Genomic DNA, 6,000 nt, shown 5'->3' with positions numbered 1-6,000 from the left:
ATGAGATAGCATCCAGAGGAAAAGGAGGGGAAATATACTTTGAGTCTTATGGAGTAGCTGCACCAAAGGAGAGAAGAAATTTGGAATCAGTGTTGTGTATCAGAGAGTAATGAACTTGTCAGTGTACTACAAGATTCTGTTAACTCAAATGAATCTGCTTATTTGCATTATCTATGGAGAAAATATTTCAAAAGATATTTTGGAGTAGTACCAAAAATAAAAGATAATATCTGTGTCTCAAACAATCTATAGCACTGCGTCTGGTAGAAATAAACACATTCACTAAATGTATACGAATGACTCTATGTTTTACCAGGGACTAGACTAAAATCGTGAGAGGTACAGAATCGAATAAAACAGGAAATAGCTAGGGAAATTGAGATTATTTCATTTGAATTGGATTGGATTATACAGGCCACTGTGAGAGGCATTTTGAAAATAATAGACGAAGACAAAGATTGCAAGAGATTGGGGGTTACTGAGGGAATCCAGTGCTTTCTGAATTATATCCTGTGTGTCTACTTCACATTATCACAGTCTGTCTGTCTAAAGCCAACGTTTCCAGAAAAGTATCTGTAGAATCAGCATTGATGTTTTGGAATGAACATAAAAGGTGGATTAATCCTAAACTTTCTCAGTGAGTGTCAAAGTCAAAAGGGAGAGGTGCATCATGCTATAAAATTTCTAATCATATGTGCCTAATGTTGAAAAGGACAACCTTCCTTGAGCAGAGGTGGGCATTCTTTGGTTAAGGGTGTAGAAGTCGCTGTGCACCCTGCTAGAACCTCCAAGCAAGCTTTCAAGAATTCTGCCTTTGAAATGCTATAGTCATCACATACAGAAATTACATCAACCTCCAGTAATGGAGAGGGGACCAACATAGGCCTCAGAATGTGTGGTAGTGCTGCATATTTTTAAAATCATCAACAGATTAAATCAGACATTCCCTTAAAAGGCCTTCAGATAAACTGCAAGAAGAGGGAAAAACTTAATCTTAAATATTTTACATCGCTCGACTTTACTCTGCTGATTCATCATTCAGGTTAATGGGACTTGGCATCAGCCTAAAGATTTTCAGGGACTGCTGATTCAAGTTATGAAAGGAGATGATGTTCCAGTGTCAGAACAAATTAAAATCATAAGAAGGGCAGGGTCAAGGAGTTAAGAAAAAGTACTTCGAGAACTTAAGGTGTCATGTAGATTTGTAAGATTTCAGGGCTGGACCAGAATGTAAAGATCATCATGAATTTAGACATTACATTAATGTATCTGCTTTGAATAACTGGTTTTGCTTTTATGAATGCATGAGGCCACATAAGCTATTAAAAATATGTGAAAGGTTCTCCTTGATAGTTAGGAAAAGTTGAATCTAAAAGAATCACCACCATAATTCAGTTTCACTATGAAAAGGTGTATCTTCAAACACATATTAATGTTTAAGGATAGTATTAACTTTCTAAATCAGAGGGCTATATCAATCTGCTTCATTAATTTACCTGTCCTTGTACATATTCTACAACTGTTTAGCACACAAAAGAGATAAAACACTGGATTCTGGCCAATAGAGCGATCGAAATTATATGATATTTAATCATTGGCTAAATAAGTGGATTTTTTAAAGATATATTTATTTATGCATGAAAGAGCTGGGGTACAGGCCAGAGAAGCAGGGGGTGAGAGGGTTCACCAGAGACAGAATGGGGAACAGAACAGGCAGACTGACTGATATACGCTGCTGAGGGGAGCAGCGGGTGAGACAGGAGAGGTCTGCTGTGCCATGTGGTTGCTCACTGGCCGGCCGGGGATCGAACTCGTGCTGCAGAGGCCTTGGATTGCTTCAAAGTGCAGTGCTTAACCCCTTGCGCCACCAGGGAGGCCCACCAAGTGGTTTTTTGATACCAATGTTGCATTTGGTCTTTCTTGACCCCTGGTGATTTGAGGGTGAGCAAACACTCATGAGATTTCTTCCCTTATTGAGCCACCAGTATGGTTTATTAGCAGAATAGATAAATTATAGATAGATAGATAGATAGATAGATAGATAGATAGATAGATAGATAGATAGATAGATAATAATATAACACAACATGACATAATATAAATTAGTCACCCAAGTGAATATATAATTTAAATTTAAGTGCTGAGGAGGAATAAAAGGTTTAACAAAATATCTGGGCAAAATCTGTGCATAAAAAGGGGCATTATATAAATTTAAATAAATTTCACAAAGGGGACATTACTAAATAAGCCACACTTGAAGCAAATACAGAAGACAAGCATGAGCACAATGATGCAGGTGGACAGAAGTTAACCAGGTCCCGAGGAAGGCTCCCACAAAGCACACCTGGCTCTTTCATGCTGCTCATGTTCACCAAATCATCCTCTCACTTGTTACTTGAGAAGGAGATGGACTGACTCTTGCTAAGGAAGAGGGAGAAAGTGGTGCTAAAGTAGGACAGATGGTATAGACCTTTGTTTCCTGACCTGGTGACCGGCTAATAAATCAGACACCTTTTTAAAAAAATGTCTGTAGTATATTATAATTCTTTTCATGTAATTACTTATTCTATATGCATTTGTTTTGTTGCTTCTATTCAACAAATGAGCTTTTTGATTAATGAGAATATCTTTTGATATTTGCAATCCCTGGTAAGCAGTTTGCTTTGCCTAATTTGACGTATGTTTTTAAGTCTCCATTTATCACAGATATGTTTATACAGATAGATTTGGGTAAATGAATCTTTTCACCATATAGCTCAGCATGAGGGGGAGCATTTGGATAACCTTGGAAACAGTGCTCCCTTCCCTTTTACTCTTCAGCATCTCAGGGACTTCGGGAACATCATTGGCTTCAGTGCTCCCCTAAAATTTTTCAGATTTTCAATGCTGATTCTTTCAATTACTGAATTGTATTCTGTTTCTGTAATATATCTCTAAACTTAATTTTTTAAATCGCAGTTTAGAAATAATTCATTTCCCCTTCATCATCCAGGATTACACGCAACCAGGCTCACCATCCATCCAACATATCACAGATGCAGGCCCTGTCACATGATCTCATATACTGTCATTGTTATTGGGAAGTGACTGGTCTCATTGGCCCATTGCCAGATGCTAACATCTCACTAAGGCTATGAAATTGGGCAAAATTTGGAACAGTGACTCAAAGACAAGGTGCTTTAGGAGTTCCACTTCCTTTTGGTCCTTGATGTAAGTACTTGAATCCTAGGATGTTAATCATTTAATCCCCAAATTTGATTCTCTACATTGATGCCATCAGTCCAAATATTTCCTTCAGAGAGAACACAAAATAATAACAACGGCAAAGCTGTTTCTCTCAAAACATACTCAAGAGGAACTTTTTAGTTATATCTTTTTCGTGATAATTCACTAAAACCTCATTTAAATGAACAATATTTCAAGATGACAACAGAGACACTAAATATAATAAATTGCGTAGGTTATGTTGAATGTGTCATTTGAAAAGGAGAAAAATGATCGGTTTGAGAATAAATAACAAGTTGTACCAAATAGAGAATAATCAGAGATTATGAAGATATAGCTTCTTCCCTGGCATGATGCTTTCACTTATATTCACTGGAGAGTCCATTATTCTATATTATGAGACATCATTTTTCTTTGTAATTTCATTAGATATTTTCTTACCTATTTTGTTATATTTCAAAGGTTTATGATTGTTGTACTGCCATTATCAGTTTCAGAGAGTGAAACTTTATTACTTAGAAAATTCAGAAAAATAGAAATCTTTGAATCCATTTATTATGATCTAATTGTGTTATTAAAATATTGGAGACTAGTTACAAGAATGAAAGTAGGTATTTCAAATTCCAATGTTTACACTGAAGACAGTGTAATAAGACTACTGAATAAAATTTATTTTGATTCAATTTCATTTTTTAAAAGATTTGGCTTTTAATTTCTAGCCTGTCTTAAAATATCACTTGGCTACTAAGCTTATTCTGTACTACAACTTATTGCAATATTTTAAGCAACTGTATTTTTAGGGTTACCCTATTCATTGTACGCATGTCCTGCTTGTTACAATATTAGAGGAAAGTATCTATTATTCCTTAAACATACAAGTTCTGAAAATAGAGAATATTTTAAATGAATTTGATCTGGATTCGGCTGATGGGCGTTATTGTGTGTGATGCTATCTTACTAATGTAGATATGTCCCCCAAAGAAAAATCCCCATGGCCACACATGAGCTTGCTGCTTGATTTCCCTCCTTCCTTCCCGCTATAATCTCTTTTTTTCTCCCTTTCCTCTAATGCTCAAACTATTACTCTAAGGGTAATATTTTGTTGCCAAACTAACCACAGATCTACTGTTTTCTTACATCAGTTTTCTCAAAATCAACATACAATCAAACAAAAATTGTGTGTCTATGTAGAAGAGCCAGAAATTTTATATAACTGCTTACAAAGATTAGGCTTGTTTCCCCCTAAACTTGGCATGTCCAAAATATCTAGACAAATAAAATAATTTGGAACCTGAATTCTCAGTGTTATTGCATATCCAGTAACCTTGATATTTCAAAAAGCATTGCTGACCGATAGGTTCTAGATTCAGATAATTCAAAAGTCTGGCAGATTAAGGATTTCAAATCATGGCTCTATCACTTTCTGAATAAATTTGCCTTTTTGGAAATCTTTGAGCAAGTGTCATTAACTGTAATGTGAATAATGACATATAAACTTGGAAGGTTACTTGTGAAAGTGAGATTTCTTATTTGAATATACTGGGAAAATAATGTCATGTTCAATAAAATTTGGTTTATATGATTAATAGTAATTTATTGGATTATAATTGAACCTAAGAAATATATATTTATATATGATATAGATGCATGTATATATACTTATGCATGTGTGTGTGTATATATATCTTCATTGGTCCCTTTTTATCCTATTAGTCTTGCAGTTCATTAGTTTAATTTTCTGGTTGAAACATCTTCCTCTCTCTTTAACCAGTACACCACAAATTTCAATTTTGAAATTATTCCTGCAACATATTTAATACACATATTCATATTCTATAAAAATGGATAATCCCAATTATATTTTACCTTGTCCCTTCACCCAAATACATTAGAAATCTATGCCCATATTATAAAACATAAAATTGTGAGACCCTTCGTGTGGTTATGTTTAGTGGTTGACCATAGACCTGAGGAACCAGAGTGGGAGAGAGGGAAGATTAGAATAAAATGAGGAGGGAGCACAATGGATTAAGATGGTAGATTTTAGGTGTTCTGGTCCAGGGAACACTATGGAGATAGCACATGAAGGGGACCCTCTACTCCCAAAATATAAACAGTTGGAAACCAACATTACTTCAACTACTGATGACGATGACAGATGGGTTGCCATAGGAACTACAATTTGGGTGTCAATGCTCAATGAATGCATAAAACAAATAAAGAAAGAAAGAAGCCCATTAAAATTAAATAAATAAAATGATTTTCATGGATAAAATATTAGACGCAATCTATATTCCTGAAACATAATACTTTTTACACCTTGGGGTGGGTGTGCAGTGGTGACATACATCTGAGGACCTACACCCCTTAATCATATACAATATTGTAAATCGATGTTACCTCAATAAAAATTACTAAAGTTAAAATAAATTATGTTCTTAGATGAATCCTAGATTTGAATTTAGGGGTAAAAGCTTGCACAATTTTCAATGTCATCAGGTGCATGAATATTTGGCAACATTTTTTTTTTTAATCACCAAGCAATCTATGGAAGTCTCAGATTTTCTTAGTTTCAACACCTTTAAGATCACACAGGAATGAATGAGATATTTGTAGAATTTTCCTTTTTCTCAAAAAATCTGTTACATGGGGAGATATTTGTGCTAATTATTAAGAATGATCCTTTAACAATCTGTAGTAAGCCTTTTCATACAACCAGTAAAATATCCTTTTCATTCTCATTGTTGAATTATTCCTAACATAGTTCTCAACTTT

The sequence above is a fragment of the Talpa occidentalis genome, unplaced genomic scaffold, assembly GCF_014898055.3.
Source record: "Talpa occidentalis isolate TD23 unplaced genomic scaffold, MPIMG_talOcc4v2.1 talOcc4.12, whole genome shotgun sequence".
Lineage (NCBI taxonomy): Eukaryota > Metazoa > Chordata > Mammalia > Eulipotyphla > Talpidae > Talpa > Talpa occidentalis.
Note: the sequence above shows the minus strand (reverse complement) of the source record.